Source organism: Etheostoma spectabile, unplaced genomic scaffold (genome assembly GCF_008692095.1).
Source record: "Etheostoma spectabile isolate EspeVRDwgs_2016 unplaced genomic scaffold, UIUC_Espe_1.0 scaffold00000980, whole genome shotgun sequence".
NCBI classification, from domain to species: domain Eukaryota; kingdom Metazoa; phylum Chordata; class Actinopteri; order Perciformes; family Percidae; genus Etheostoma; species Etheostoma spectabile.
In genome coordinates, this window is record NW_022602672.1 from 10,246 (window position 1) to 27,117 (window position 16,872).

General features: G+C 44.6%; 6 non-coding genes across 6 annotated transcripts; 4 read left to right on the forward strand and 2 right to left on the reverse strand.

The window, feature by feature from the left end:
- The first annotated feature begins 2,723 nt into the window (after window positions 1–2,723).
- Window positions 2,724–2,795, forward strand: trnae-uuc (transfer RNA glutamic acid (anticodon UUC)). Its single transcript has one exon. It is a non-coding gene; the product is annotated as a tRNA-Glu (tRNA).
- An 8,330-nt stretch (window positions 2,796–11,125) lies between these two features.
- On the forward strand, window positions 11,126–11,242 carry LOC116674732 (U5 spliceosomal RNA). Its single transcript, XR_004328207.1, has one exon. It is a non-coding gene; the product is annotated as a U5 spliceosomal RNA (small nuclear RNA).
- A 633-nt stretch (window positions 11,243–11,875) lies between these two features.
- On the forward strand, window positions 11,876–11,948 carry trnak-uuu (transfer RNA lysine (anticodon UUU)). Its single transcript has one exon. It is a non-coding gene; the product is annotated as a tRNA-Lys (tRNA).
- A 1,062-nt stretch (window positions 11,949–13,010) lies between these two features.
- trnac-gca (transfer RNA cysteine (anticodon GCA)) lies at window positions 13,011–13,082 on the reverse strand. The gene has a single exon. It is a non-coding gene; the product is annotated as a tRNA-Cys (tRNA).
- Window positions 13,083–13,893: 811 nt separating this feature from the next.
- trnac-gca (transfer RNA cysteine (anticodon GCA)) lies at window positions 13,894–13,965 on the reverse strand. The gene has a single exon. It is a non-coding gene; the product is annotated as a tRNA-Cys (tRNA).
- Window positions 13,966–15,329: 1,364 nt separating this feature from the next.
- trnav-uac (transfer RNA valine (anticodon UAC)) lies at window positions 15,330–15,402 on the forward strand. Its single transcript has one exon. It is a non-coding gene; the product is annotated as a tRNA-Val (tRNA).
- Window positions 15,403–16,872: the final 1,470 nt, after the last annotated feature.

Consider the following 16,872-nt stretch of genomic DNA (forward strand, 5'->3'; position numbering starts at 1 on the left):
TATGTCGTAACAAGTCCAGATTTATAGTTCTTGCTGTAAACAAGAATCTAAAGTCCTCTGGAGAATGCGGGTATTGATCCTGCTACCTCTCGCATGCTAAGCAAGCGCTCTACCATTTGAGCTAATTCCCCTTTTCAAAAGAGTCATAGTATGTTGAAAAAATCATATTATAATATGTCAAAAATTCATAAAGTCATGAAAAGTCATAGTATAGTATGTCGAAAAATTTCAAAAAAAGTCATAGGATAGTATGTCAACAAAACATAAAAGTCATAGTCACTTCCTTAAAGTATTTCAAAATATTCATAAAAAGTCGTAGTGTAGTATGTCGTAACAAGTCCAAATTTATAGTTCTTGTTGTAAACAGAAGAATCTAAAGTCCTCTGGAGAATGCGGGCATCGATCCCGCTACCTCGCATGCTAAGCAAGCGCTCTACCATTTGAGCTAATTCCCCCCTTTCAGAAGGTGTCATAGTATGTTGAAAAAATCATAAAAGTCATAGTATAGTATGTCAAAACATTCATAAAAGTCATAGTATATTATGACAAAAAATCATGGTAAACATTGTGGAAAAATCTACAATATGTTCACCTTAGTCTAAATATGGAGCTCCTTCAAGTTAACATGAAGTTCATGCCACCACCAACATACTGTTTTCAGTCAAACAGCCAATTTACCCGTTAGCCTAGATCTGGACAGTTTAGAGGTTGATTTTTTAATTTCACCAGTACTCTGGCTTAAAACCATGTTCCACCGAGACTTGAACTCAGATTGCTGGATTCAAAGTCCAGAGTGCTTACCATTACACCATGGAACCACTGTTCTGAAAGGCAACATTGGTTTGCCGGGCAGCTTCTTCCATATCATTAACACTTATGCTATTGAAGGCACACAACAATTACTGGCTAACTTAAGTCATTTATTAAGCTAAGCATTACATTTGATGTATCAGTCAGGATGGCCGATCGGTCCAAAGCGCTGTGTTCAGATTGCAGTCTCCGTTGGAGGCGTGGGTTCAAATCCCACTTCTGACAACTAGTGTGTTCATCTGGAACTAATGTCTGAGACATGATATTGGTAATAAAGAACTTAGCAGTTCTTTGTATTTAAGAGGACATGAAGTTGGGAAAGAAACACAATTGCAAGTTGAGTGTTTCTTGAGCATCTTTATTGTCAACACATGTAAAGTTCCCATGTGTTTGTACACAGTAGACATATCTACTGCTGTATTCACTGTCTGTGGCAAGTCCCACATCCTCTGAACGCTTAGCTAACTAAATGACTTAAGTTGGCCTGTAATTTTTGCTTTTTAATCTGCGTTGTGATTGTTGTTTGCATTTAATATCGCACATGTGGATATTATTAAAGAAACTGCCAAGCAAACCCTTGCAACAATTTTAAAGGTTCCATGGTGTAATGGTTAGCACTCTGGACTCTGAATCCAGTTCAAATGTCAGTGGAACCGGTTTTAAGTTGCATGTATGCATTGTCTTAAGTTAAGTGTAATGTGTTGTAGTATCTATAGAGATTTGTGGTGTAGTATGGATCCATTGTCCTGTCCTTTATGTATTATGAAACTTATTGCCGCCTGTCTTGGCAGGACTCCCTGGAAGAAGAGTTACTTTAGCTCAATGGAATTGTTCCTGGTTAAATAAAGGTTAAAAAAAAAAAAAATGAATCCGTATCTGTCCAAACATTCCTCTCTTCATCACCGACATACTGGAGTCGGCCATGTTTATTGGATGCTCTCCAGTTATTGTTTTTGTAGATTAACATTATATTTTCCTACTTTGGGGACTTTTCATTTCATATTCTTTGTCTGACATTTTCTTTTCCCTGTTGGTATTTTCTGTGACTGCATGTGGTTTTAAATCTGTTGGAGTTTCTTCAGACTAAAGCAAAGACACTGATGATGTCATCCAAAAAGAAACATAAAGGACAGCAACCTGTTTCCAGAGGACACTAAAGAGGATGGAGCAGCAGGAAACAGAGCAGCTCAAATAGCAAACAGCTGATTTATTCATCTGACTCGTAGAATAACGCCAATGTTTGACTTGTTTTAAATGTCTGGGAATGTGGAACAGCTCCATGCTGACTACCTGAAATAAAACAAGGCCACATGCTGATTATTGGGGACTTGATTTGATGGATTTATTCTTCCTGTTGTGTCTCTGTTTAAACTTCTAATTTAAAGGTAAAGTCAGCGTCCACTAAAGGTTGTGTTGTTGCTGCTGACAGACTCAGATTATTATTCTAAGTGTGTGACAACATTATGGGATGGATCCCTACAGAGATAGACCTTTTAGTTAAAGAGGAACATCCTTTTAGTTTAGATCCTTTAGTTTCCAACCAGACCAGAGTGGTGATTGTAGGAACAGTGGAAAGATGAACCAAGACGGCTTTTCATATATATATTTTCTTTTTCTATTGACTATAGTTGTGTTTGTTATTAACAGAAATCAACCTTTTAACATTTCTATTCGTCATAAAGTTCCAACATTAAGTTTAACATTAAGGAGGATTTCTCCCTATCGGCCACTCTGCTCTGCTGCGTGCCCACGCTGTCCGGTAATAGTTAAAGCAGATAAAAACCTAAAGAACACTCAAAAGCTTCAAGATAAAACTTACTTAAGAAGCGTCTTCATTCACGCTCAAGAGAAGCCCTATGAAGAAGAAGACTATGACTTGATTCATGAAGTCCCTGTTATTATTTTGTGGTCAGTCCCATATGGTCTAGCGGTTAGGATTCCTGGTTTTCACCCAGGTGGCCTGGGTTCAACTCCCGGTATGGGAATAGGTGTTTAGCTGGGGAAGGTCTGCAGGAAGATCTGTACAATCTCTGACATTGGCCTATATTAAATCAGAGCTGTAGTTAGGTAACCTAAGTTTCTGTTTCATGATCGTACTTTTGTTTTTGAATGGCAGATGAACAACTGTGCTGGAATTTCTAATCAAAAAACATGAACTTTCCCATTTTGACAAACTGTTTTGATCCCTTGAGGTATTTCATTGAAGTCTTTGGTCTTGGACAGTTACCTTGCAATCTAAAACTGTATATCCTATTGTCTCTGGAACAATAGTTGGCAGTTGGAGGAGTAATGGCTCTTTACAGTGAATATGCAAAAGAAGATGTTCACAAATTCAGCCCAGGTAAATGCTCAGCCCATATTCACACAGACCTATCCCTACTCATTGGTTACAATATTCTAAAATCAACAATGTCAGAGAAAAATGACAAAGAGTGATAACATTTTTTAGTATGTAAGTATCGGCTTTTCCCTTGCAAACGTTTTGTTCCAATAACATTAACCAGCATACCGTTAGTTACGTTCCTTGTGTTTGTCACGATTTGGGGAAATGATATTTGCAGGTAGTGTGGCCGAGCGGTCTAAGGTGCTGGATTGAGGCTCCGGTCTCTCTAGAGGCGTAGGTTCAAATCCCACCACTGCTATTTGCTGAAATGTTACATACATTGGTATACTCCTTGCTGAGGATTGGCTAAACTTGACTTTCCAGCACCTTGGAGTAGAGTTTACCAAGGAGCCTAGTGCAGCCTGAGCATAGTGATACTCCTGTAATGGGCAGATGCCATTCTTCTTGAAGAGGGGAGCAACCACCCTGGTCGGCCACTCCTTAGGCACTGTCACAGACCTCCACGCAATGTTGAAGAGGTATGTCAACCAAGACAGCCTCTCCTTACAATATTTCTCAACGAATTTAATCAATCCCTGGGGCTTTGCCATTGTGGAGTTCTTTAAACAGTAAAGCTAAGGGTATTTTTACTACTGTAAAACTATGTTACAGTAAGGGTATTATACTGTAAAAAACATGTACACTGCAGCCGACTGCAAGAGCCAGGCGGACCCAGGCGGACCCAGAGCATGCTGGGAAACGCCGGCTTCTCAGCTGATTTAACAGCTGATTGGTTTACAACATGATGACGTTTTATATAAACTTTTTTATCGTTTTTGAATCGGAGCGATTTTAATTACTATTTGTCTGATTTAAAGACTTATTCTGTCCAGAACACATGTTGTGGCTGATAGAGACGTTTAGAAGTCAGACAGACTAATCTGATCAGATCATGTATCATCTACAGTGTGTTGTTCATTAAAATCAGCAACAGATTGCATGTAGAGCACTTTGCCAGCTACTCTGTCATAATCAAAACAACTGGAGACTGTGTACAAGCTGATGTGTGGGTCTGATTATATTTTCTTAAATCGGAATCGCACCACAGTGTTTTCATCACTTCCTGTCCAGCCTGAAGGCGGCTGGAATCGGCTGGAAACTGTCCGACTTTACCGCAGCTTTCTGTCACCGCCCCCCGCTGCTGCCGCCTGCTCTCGTCCACTTTACAGGCGAGGCGCAGTTCATCTCGAACGAGCCTACTGACTCTGCAGAGAGAGCCAATCAGAGCTGATCAGCAACAGCTGTGCTACCTGCATGATGGGTTTTAACCTGGCATGTAGCACAGGAACCAGTTTCTGTTGGTGAGTGGAGCGATGGCAGCTGTTTGGGCCTTTGTTGTTTGTGTGCTGACTGTTTGGATTAACAAAGGTTGTTACATTTCTTCTGTTTGAAGCTTGTATTCAAATATGTAGTGGAGTATAGCGAATGTAAAGAGTAGGGTAAATTACTCAATTACTGAAATGAAATTTAGCAAGTTCATTATATGTGGCGTCAAACAGCAGAAACATTTGATTAACAGCAGTTGCATTGTCCTTAGGCTTGAGTTTGCCAGTTGGAGGCACAAATGAAAGACATGATGATGCGCTGCAGAGGAGAATGATTAGAGGTAAGAACGTTAGTGACAGAATCTTTAAAGAGCTACTTACAGAAGCTAACTGGATTTATTTTGTGCTACAGATGTGTCTCCCAATGAAATCTCCATGAAGAGGGCCTTTGCACTTCTCCAGTCAATGGAGTCTAAGTTGATCCAAGCCGCTAAAGGTGAGCAGGTTCTATGAAACCATATTGGGAAAATGCTGATATTGTATTTACAGCTGAGGTTCTTTGTGGCACAATGTAGAAAACTAAGGTTAAGTTGTCTGGCTTTTGGATTGGGGATTCCTACCTATGTTTAATTTAAGCTATTTTGACCATACCATGTGGGTATAAAGCTGGCTTCTCAAATTATTCAAACATTTATATAGTCAGTCAGCAAACTTAAGCTAAAGTAGCTCTGTAGAGATCGTGGAATTTCCCAAACAAAGTAAATGCAGCACATGAACACAACTGCTGTGCTAGCTTAAACACAATTCAGATTCTGTAATGATGTAAACAAACTCCACTGGTCTAATTACCAATTAAATGTTTTGGAGATATCAAGCATTAAAAGGAAGTCTTAATACTTGCTTTACTTTTTAATCAAAAACAAAGAAGCCTTAATGGTAAATTATTTACAGTATTAATGTCAAGGGTAGTTGGGAATTAACGATTTCTACGTATTTTTCAGCACAACTGGAAACCAATGAAGTGGAAGCTGAGGCAGCTATTCAAAAGCTTGCAGATGTTCAATTGCCCCTGAACGGACCCAAACGGCTCAAAACGGCTCAGACGCTGGGCGACCAGGCTGCCAACCAGACGCTGGGCGACCAGGCTGCCAACCAGACGCTGGGCGACCAGGCTGCCAACCAGACGCTGGGCGACCAGGCTGCCAACCAGACGCTGGGCGACCAGGCTGCCAACCAGACGCTGGGCGACCAGGCTGCCAACCAGACGCTGGGCGACCAGGCTGCCAACCAGACGCTGGGCGACCAGGCTGCCAACCAGACGCTGGGCGACCAGGCTGCCAACCAGACGCTGGGCGACCAGGCTGCCAACCAGACGCTGGGCGACCAGGCTGCCAACCAGACGCTGGGCGACCAGGCTGCCAACCAGACGCTGGGCGACCAGGCTGCCAACCAGACGCTGGGCGACCAGGCTGCCAACCAGACGCTGGGCGACCAGGCTGCCAACCAGACGCTGGCGACCAGGCTGCCAACCAGACGCTGGGCGACCAGGCTGCCAACCAGACGCTGGGCGACCAGGCTGCCAACCAGACGCTGGGCGACCAGGCTGCCAACCAGACGCTGGGCGACCAGGCTGCCAACCAGACGCTGGGCGACCAGGCTGCCAACCAGACGCTGGGCGACCAGGCTGCCAACCAGACGCTGGGCGACCAGGCTGCCAACCAGACGCTGGGCGACCAGGCTGCCAACCAGACGCTGGGCGACCAGGCTGCCAACCAGACGCTGGGCGACCAGGCTGCCAACCAGACGCTGGGCGACCAGGCTGCCAACCAGACGCTGGGCGACCAGGCTGCCAACCAGACGCTGGGCGACCAGGCTGCCAACCAGACGCTGGGCGACCAGGCTGCCAACCAGACGCTGGGCGACCAGGCTGCCAACCAGACGCTGGGCGACCAGGCTGCCAACCAGACGCTGGGCGACCAGGCTGCCAACCAGACGCTGGGCGACCAGGCTGCCAACCAGACGCTGGGCGACCAGGCTGCCAACCAGACGCTGGGCGACCAGGCTGCCAACCAGACGCTGGGCGACCAGGCTGCCAACCAGACGCTGGGCGACCAGGCTGCCAACCAGACGCTGGGCGACCAGGCTGCCAACCAGACGCTGGGCGACCAGGCTGCCAACCAGACGCTGGGCGACCAGGCTGCCAACCAGACGCTGGGCGACCAGGCTGCCAACCAGACGCTGGCGACCAGGCTGCCAACCAGACGCTGGGCGACCAGGCTGCCAACCAGACGCTGGGCGACCAGGCTGCCAACCAGACGCTGGGCGACCAGGCTGCCAACCAGACGCTGGGCGACCAGGCTGCCAACCAGACGCTGGGCGACCAGGCTGCCAACCAGACGCTGGGCGACCAGGCTGCCAACCAGACGCTGGGCGACCAGGCTGCCAACCAGACGCTGGGCGACCAGGCTGCCAACCAGACGCTGGGCGACCAGGCTGCCAACCAGACGCTGGCGACCAGGCTGCCAACCAGACGCTGGGCGACCAGGCTGCCAACCAGACGCTGGGCGACCAGGCTGCCAACCAGACGCTGGGCGACCAGGCTGCCAACCAGACGCTGGGCGACCAGGCTGCCAACCAGACGCTGGGCGACCAGGCTGCCAACCAGACGCTGGGCGACCAGGCTGCCAACCAGACGCTGGGCGACCAGGCTGCCAACCAGACGCTGGGCGACCAGGCTGCCAACCAGACGCTGGGCGACCAGGCTGCCAACCAGACGCTGGGCGACCAGGCTGCCAACCAGACGCTGGGCGACCAGGCTGCCAACCAGACGCTGGGCGACCAGGCTGCCAACCAGACGCTGGGCGACCAGGCTGCCAACCAGACGCTGGGCGACCAGGCTGCCAACCAGACGCTGGGCGACCAGGCTGCCAACCAGACGCTGGGCGACCAGGCTGCCAACCAGACGCTGGGCGACCAGGCTGCCAACCAGACGCTGGGCGACCAGGCTGCCAACCAGACGCTGGGCGACCAGGCTGCCAACCAGACGCTGGGCGACCAGGCTGCCAACCAGCGCTGGGCGACCAGGCTGCCAACCAGACGCTGGGCGACCAGGCTGCCAACCAGACGCTGGGCGACCAGGCTGCCACCAGACGCTGGGCGACCAGGCTGCCAACCAGACGCTGGCGACCAGGCTGCCAACCAGACGCTGGGCGACCAGGCTGCCAACCAGACGCTGGGCGACCAGGCTGCCAACCAGACGCTGGGCGACCAGCTGCCAACCAGACGCTGGGCGACCAGGCTGCCAACCTGACGCTGGGCGACCAGGCTGCCAACCTGACGCTGGGCGACCAGGCTGCCAACCTGACGCTGGGCGACCAGGCCGCCAACCTGACGCTGGGCGACCAGGCCGCCAACCTGACGCGCCTTTGACATGTTTCTGCATGTACCTACTTATATCTGTGGTGATATTAAACTGAACTGATTTTACCATACTTCTCTGATAAATTGTAAGCAATGAATGATTTAATCTGCCAGGAAGCACAACTGTTTCTTTTTGCCATTTCTTTATGCATGCCTCCAAACTAAAACAATTGCACAAAAAGGTCACTTCGGGATCAACACTTATCAGAAATTAGTTTCTATTAACAAAACATGGGTTTAAAATTTTATGATATTTATGAATTTTAGGGTTTTAAATACATAGTGTTTAGTTTTCCTAGGTCAATTTTTGACCTGTTGGTCCAATGGAGCACTACTGTGCTTTACAGCAGATGAGCACATGTGAAGACCCACTAAAAAACCTGCACACATACACGGCCCCCACAAACACAATCGTACAACCTATATACAGAATGAGTTTTGCAACAATGAATGCAACACATGCAGTTGCAATTATGAAGTAAAATGTAATGAACAAGAGTTTTCATACTTAACATAACTTTCTTTTCTGGGACTATCACAGAATGCAGTGCGATCAGTTGAGGAGTTGTATTCAATTTTATTTATAGTATCAATTCATAACAAGAGTTATCTCAAGACACTTTACAGATAGACCACACTCCAGAATTTACAAGGACCCAACAGTTCTAGTGGTTTCCTCCAGAGCAAGCAACAGTGCAACAGTGGCGAAAAACTTCCTTTTAGGCAGAAACCTCGGTCAGACCCAGGCTCTTGGTAGGCGGTGTCTGACGGGCCGGTTGGGGTTAGAATGAAGAGTGGCAATAACAAAAATAGAAAAAATTAGTAGTTTGTAGCAGTTCTTTGTAGTAGTTCATAGCATAGCAGGACGCTGTGCGGCATTACAAGGCACAGCAGGACGTAGCAGGACGTAGCAGGGCACCGCAGTGTAGCAGTTGAACATGGCATCACAGAACGTGTAGCGGGACCATGGCGATAGCTGCTACCCTGATTTCGGAGCCTCTCTGATCCAAGGGAACATGCTGGGGAAAAAAGAACATAAGGACTCCGGGGAATGACTCCCCAGAGCTAGGTTAGTAACAAGCATTTCTGGGACATGGATGCACATAAATGGAAAGATGGAAAGATAGAGGAGAGAGGAGATCAGTGTATCAAAATAAGTCCCCAGCTGTCTAAAACTATTACAACAAAACCAAGAGAGACGAGGTAAAGAGAGCTCCAGCCCGGCCGGGCCAGAACTCTCCCCAACCGGATCGGGCTGTATGCCAAGTCTCCCTTTAGTTCTATTATATTCTTGATTATATGATAGATAAATCTGAAAACTATGTGACTAACTACTACTCCCTAACAATATTCGATTCTTTGCCCTAACTAGTGTATCAAAATAAGTCCCCAGCTGTCTAAAACTATTACAACAAAACCAAGAGAGACGAGGTAAAGAGAGCTCCAGCCCGGCCGGGCCAGAACTCTCCCCAACCGGATCGGGCTGTATGCCAAGTCTCCCTTTAGTTCTATTATATTCTTGATTATATGATAGATAAATCTGAAAACTATGTGACTAACTACTACTCCCTAACAATATTCGATTCTATGCCCTAACTAGTGTATAAAAATAAGTCCCAAGCTGTCTAAAACTATTATTACAACAAAACCAAGAGAGACAAGGTAAAGAGAGCTCCAGCCCGGCCGGGCCAGAACTCCCCCCAACCGGATCGGGCTGTATGCCAAGTCTCCCTTTAGTTATATTATATGATAGATAAATCTGAAAACTATGTGACTAACTACTACTCCCTAACAATATTCGATTCTATGCCCTAACTATAAGCTTTATCAAAAAGGAAAGTCTTAAGCCTACTCTTAAATGTGGAGACGGTGTCTGCCTCCCGGACCAAAACTGGAACCTGGTTCCACAGGAGAGGAGCCTGATAGCTGAACGCTCTGGCTCCCGTTCTACTTTTAGAGACTCTAGGAACCACCAGTAACCCTGCATTCTGGGAGCGTAGTTCTCTCCCAGGTTGTAAGGTACTATAAGCTCTTTAAGATAAGATGGAGCCTGACCATGAAGAGCTTTATAGGTGAGAAGAAGGATTTTAAATTCTATTCTAAATTTTACAGGAAGCCAATGCAGAGAAGCTAAAACAGGAGAAACATGATCTCTTTTCCTGATTCCCGTCAGAACACGTGCCGCAGCATTCTGGATCAGCTGTAGAGTCTTTATGGATTTTTTCGAGCAGCCTGATAGTAAAGAATTGCAGTAATCCAACCTAGAAGTAACAAATGCACGGACTAGTTTTTCTGCATCATTTTTAGACAGGATATTCCTGATTTTTGCAATATTACGTAGGTGAAAAAAGGCGATCCTTGAAATTTGCTTTAAGTGGGAATTAAAGGACATGTCCTGATCAAAGATGACTCCAAGATTCTTCACTGTGGTGCTGGAGGCCAGGGTGATGCCATCCAGAGTAACTATATCTTTGGATAGTGCGTCACGGAGGTGCTTGGGTCCGAGAGCAATAACTTCAGTTTTATCTGAGTTTAACATTAGAAAATTACAGGTCATCCAGGTTTTAATATCTTGAAGGCACGTTTGAAGTTTAACTAACTGATTAGTTTCATCCGGCTTGATTGATAGATATAATTGAGTATCATCTGCATAACAATGAAAGTTTATGGAGTGTTTCCTAATAATACTGCCTAAAGGAAGCATATATAAAGTGAACAGGATTGGACCGAGCACAGATCCTTGTGGGACTCCATGACTAACCTTGGCGTGCACAGAGGATTCATCGTTAACATTAACAACTGAGATCGATCTGATAAATAAGACTTAAACCAGCTTAGAGCAGTCCCTTTAATGCCAATTAAATGTTCCAATCTCTGTAATAAGATATGATGGTCAATGGTATCAAATGCAGCGCTAAGATCTAATAACACAAGTACAGAGATAAGTCCTTTGTCTGAAGCAATTAGGAGGTCATTAGTAATTTTCACAAGTGCTGTCTCTGTGCTATGATGAACTCTAAATCCTGACTGAAAATCCTCAAATAAGCTGTTGCTATGCAGAAAGTCGCACAGCTGTTTGGCGACTGCTTTCTCAAGAATCTTAGAGAGAAATGGAAGGTTGGATATAGGTATATATAGATATAAGTTGCCTCTTATCATTTTAGTTTGGACACCCAGTGAGGCTTACCGTGATGGTTTGGACTGGGTCGACTAGGGTTTTCTGCTGCTCTCAAGCAGACGGCTGTACTCACTCTGGTTTCTCTTCAGAACACACAAGTCTTTTGCCTTTTACTAAAGACTTCCTTGGAGGTGAACGCCGATGAGTTGAAACTATTTTTGGTGGGCTTTGGTGTTAGGCTGAGCCTTTTGTACTTGTGAAAACAAATATGCTGTCCTTAACTAGACTCAGATTATTAACAGCAGCTAAATAATAGAAGCAAGACCCTTGCCAATTTTCATGGGCCGTGGACAGCGACTGAGACGACAGGACTCCCCCTGGCTGAAAAATGGCTAGAATCTCTCTTCTGGGTGGGATACTTGTCAATTGATCTACGAGTTTATGTGAATGTTTTTGTTTCCCTCCAGGGCATACTTCATTAGCCCCCTTCGATAGCTCAGTTGATAGAGTGGAGGACTGTAGAAGCAAGAAGCTGAAATCCTTAGGTCGCTGGTTCAAATCCGGCTCGAAGGAGCAGTCTTTTCCAGAGTTTCCCTTTGGGGATCTATAAAGTATTTCTGATTCTGATGTAGAGATGGACAGACCACCCAAAAGCATAATACTTCTTGCCGAGACATAACAAGAAAAAAAAAAAAGGTGGGGGATGTAGAGTTATTTTCAGTAGGACCTGTCTCTGGGTCCTGAAAATTGGGTCAACAATTTGCAATTATCTTTAAAGTTATGATATATAACTTCTATAACAAAGGTTTGGACACAGTGACCACTTACTTCATTTTGTAGTTCAGGAGATTGTTTTTTCCACAGGTGGCAGGTTTAGAAGCCTGGGTGGCTCAGTCGGTAGAGCATCAGACTTTTAATCTGAGGGTCCAGGGTTCAAGTCCCTGTTCAGGTGTAGAGTTGCACATTCTGCTGCATGCCTGAACACTTCAGACACAGTCATATCATGTGTGTTCCATGCACAATTCTTTAAAAAGAATTGTGGCTGTTTTTCAAGCAGGTTTGTATCATAACAAGGTTGCTGGTAAGTCTAAATGAACAATGGGCAACCTACATCCATCTTGCTAGCACCCAAATCTCTGTACTCATCTCCCTGCTTGGATAGAAGGTCATCTGGTGCATTTTTCCTGTCACGAGGGCTAAGTGTTGTGGTCTGCTGCATTCCCCAACCTGTGTCGTGTCTTCCCTTTCTTCTGTGTGTCTTGTCTGTCTTGCCGTGAGGGCGTTCCAAGGGATCTAGAGGCTAGGCTTTCCATCTACGTTCCATCATCCACTCAGCTGTTCCTCATCACTCATCACCCACTGCAATACATAAACCCGGCTGACCGCCTCTTCAGCGCCAGATCATTACATGCACTATTGTGGTAACTTGGCTCCTAGTCATTTGCGCTCGTGTTGTTGTTTCTTGTTGTATTCTAGTAATAACTTTGTTTTTGGTTCTTATTTTATTTTTTCTAATTCCACACCAGGTATGTGTGATTGTGTGTGTGTGTGTGTGTGTGTGTGTGTGTGTGTGAGTAAGAGAGAGAGAGAGAGAGAGAAGAGAGAGAGGGGGCGGGGGGCTGGGGGGGCAGCTGACTGTCAAAAAAAAAAAAATGTCCGATGGCAGAGATGCAACGGGAGTTGCATTTAAACCAAGCAGCATGTCTGAAACCCACGTTCACCAGAAACCTACTGGTTACTAAGTATGTAAGTACTACAAACCGAAGTTAAAAACAAACCTGAAGCTGAAGAAACCTATAGTCAGAAAGCTTAATCTGGCAGTGGAGCCATAAAAACACTACATGCCAAACAAACTACTTAACAATTGCCTTTTGAGTCACTGACTGATCAGATTTACTTGATGGAAAATTTCTATTATATTGTTTTTACATGGCTCGTTGGTCTAGGGGTATGATTCTCTCCCAGTTGGGGGAGAGGGTGAGAGAGAAAAATGATAGCCTACACACATCCTTGCAGGGGGCACCCAGATTTGGACTGGGGACCTCTTGATCTGCAGTCAAATGCTCTACCACTGAACTATACCCCCACATACTCTATGTTGAATATGCTTATGGTGCAGCAAAACAATGGCTGGGCCTCCACCATGTGGTTACCTTCACAGTCTGAGAAAGTATCCAAATCTCATCTACTGTATGAAGAGAGTTAAAAGAAAGAAAACAGTGTAATCTTCTATAAAGGCCCAACTGAATTTATGTTAATTACAATAGATGTCGTCACTAAGCACAGAAATGTGGTCCACACAAGGATCCTGCATGGCTCAAAGTGTCTGCGTACTTGTAATTATGTGGACCATGTTTCTGCCCTAGTTCAATTTTGCTCAACTACACAAACTCCATACCAGACAGTGAAATCCTAACTGAAGTTATCTCAGGGCAGTTTCCATATAGTGAAGATCTAGACCACACTGTGTAAATGACAGAAACCCAACAAATCCCAAAAGAGCATGCATTTGTTGTTACATATATTAGGAAAAATGTCTTTTTAACAGGCAGAAACCTCAGACTAAAACTGGCTCATGGTGGGCAGTCATCTGACACAACCAGTTGGGGGAGAGGGTGAGAGAGAGAGAGAGAATGGAATGAAAAGATGACCAGTGATAATTATGGCAGCAGTAAAGGTAATAGAACTATTACTAATAATAGTAGCAGTAATAGGGTAGGGCGTCCAGCAGGACCACTGCAGCAGCTGCATCCACTACTCAGGTGCCACCACAATCCAAGGAAGTCTGAGAGGGGAGAAAGCACAAGGGCTTCTGGAAAGAAGAAACATTAGTTACATGCATGCTTTTTTCAAGTATCAACAACTACTATTATGTGATAGCCTACACACATTCTTGCAGAGGGCACCCAGATGTGAACTGGGGACCTCTTGATCTGCAGTCAAATGCTCTACCACTGAGCTACACCCCCACACACCCTAGGTTGAATATGATTATGGTGCAGCAAAACAATGGCTGGGCCTCCACCATGTGGTTACCTTCACAGTCTGAGAAAGTATCCACATCTCATCTACTGTATGAAAGGGAGTTACAGTTTTTTACAATTGCTATGACAGATTTTTCAATACATTTAACAAGTTTCCTAAACTCTTAACACACCAACACACCCAAAACACACAACTGGCAAAACAGTTAATTTCATGCTCAAAATCACACATTGTAAACTAAACTCCAAAACTAATTTTCAGAATACAATAATACACTAACACAACACACTATGTCTAACAAAACACTGTAAACATGTTTCAAAATCAAATAATTATTCCAAACACTAACACATGTTCTCTTCCAACAGGAACATTTAGTCAATCATAACACAATGACAAAAGAAAACACTATCATCAGCTGACATTACAAAAACTTCATTATGTTAGATGTGTGAGGTATGCCCTTATACAATAGACAGTGTATTGTATTGATCATAGATTGTGTTTTGCACATGCATTTTCAATTCAATTCAATTTTATTTATAGTATCAATTCATAACAAGAGTTATCTCGAGACCCTTTACAGATAGAGCAGGTCTAGACCACACTCCAGAATTTACAAGGACCCAACAGTTCTAGGGGTTTCCTCCAGAGCAAGCAACAGTGCGACAGTGGCGAGGAAAAACTTCCTTTTAGGCAGAAACCTTGGACAGACACAGGCTCTTGGTAGGCGGTGTCTGACGAGCCGGTTGGAGTTAGAATGAAGAGTGGAAATAACAAAAATAGAAAAAATAGTAGTTTGTAGCAGTTCTTTTTAGTAGTTCATGGCATAGCAGGACGCTGTGGGCATTACAAGGCACAGCAGGAGAATTTTTTGAAAAATCTCATAAAGTCGTTACTACTAAGAGCTCTGGGAATACTTGGTTCAGTAGAGCTGTGACCATCCGTCAGCCAGCTACAGAGATGAAAGAAACCTCACTTCACTTTGTTCACCATTGCATTGTTTTCTGAACCGAGCTACAGTACAGCTAATTCTACAGTCTATGGTTAAGGTCACATTTATATTCCGATTATGTAAAGATATATGTCCGTGAGGTTCTGTAGTGTGTAGTTATCATGTCTGCTTTACACGCAGAAGGTCCTGGGTTCTGTCCCCAGTGGAACCAGACTTATGCTTTAAAGTAAGAACTATGTGTTTGGTACCACCTGGAAATTGTCATTTGAAAAGTCTTTAGAAAAAATTGAATGCAAATAATGAAATATAAGCCCATGTCTTTTCAGAACCTCACCTCCAGCCATTATTTTTAATGTATTGTCACGATTATGTTAAAGATGACAGGACATCAGAGGTTCCATAGTGTAGTAGCTATCACATCTGCTTTACACACAGAAGGTCCTGGGTTCAATCCCCAGTGGAATCAGACTTATGGTTTGAAGTGAGAACTATGTCCTCTTACCACTGACCTGCTTTAAAGGTGCTCTAAAGCCATAGGACCCAAACATTCCCTCAAAATGTGAATAACAAATTTTCCATCCCCTGAACTGGAACAGCAGAGCACAGTGGCGCAGTGGAAGTGCTGGGCCCATAACCCAGAGGTCGATGGATTAAAACCATCCTCTGCTAATTCCTATGCTTTGTATCAGCAGTAAGGCCATTTCCAGTCTGTTGATGCAAGTTTCTGAAGTGAAATGTCTCCAGCTGCTGAAAAGTAAACTTAACGGTGTGTCAAGTTCATTTCATCCATAAAAATGGAAACTATAGTCCTCATACCCGCTGTAACAACCAAATAAACTGGACTGTAATACAATATATATACTACAGTACAAGTACATAAATACAGTAAAAAAAGAGACTGTAAAACATGTACAGTCTGAAGTGCTGTGGTCCTGTCTGATGGTCTGAGGTATAAAGACAGAGCATACTGCTTTTTTGTGTAACAGGAGGTCTTAGTCTACCACTACGATCTATAACCCTACCAGTCAGATTACCACAGGAGGTAATATCGTATGCTTCCTACCACTGAGCTACATCCCCTGAAGATTTTCAGATTTTTTTGACTTTTTCTGAGATAGACTTATCTTATTATCCTTTTGGGATGACTCTCACAAGGAAATTGAAATATCACTGAATAAAAGAAGAAACCTGGGTAAAACATGTATTGTAATGTTATATATGGCTTCAAAACCTGTAAATGCAACTGCAGTGGCTGGAAATCAAACCTGGGCAAATGATTGCACTGCTACACTGTACAAAATCATAGTCAAAAAAGTAACAAGTAACACACCTGTTGCCTTTCTGCTAGACAATCACTGCAAATCTTGTAACAGAGACTGAAAAGAAATACATTGGTGGGACTGGTGTCTTCCAGTAACTATGAGGTAACATTTAGTTTTGTTCATAAAGGCACATCTGCAATTTGGTAAACTGTGATGTGTCATTGATTTGCTACCACTGAAAGAATGGCTCTCGTTATCGCAGGAGTCGAACCTGTGCGGGGAGACCCCAATGGATTTCTAGTCCATCGCCTCAACAACTCGGCCACGACAACCTGAAAAGAAGAGCTATACCTGTTTACACAAACTTTCATAAACTTTTCAATTAGTTAGCAGTAGTTACCAGACACGGGCAAAGTGCAAATCGTAGTGCACTTCCTGTGTCTGTGGATCCTCGTGGAGGCAGCTTGTTTGATTGATATGCTCCCTTATTTGTACGATAACAGAGATCTAATATTTTATCAAATCGGGTTGGCAAGTAACCTTTCTGGTTACTTCTTGACAAATAAACTGCAATGGTTGGAAACAAACCCAGGTCAATTGCGGGGGAGGTAGCTATGCTCACCACTATACCACCATCACTGGACAATACAAAGTTCACTTCAAATCTTGTAATA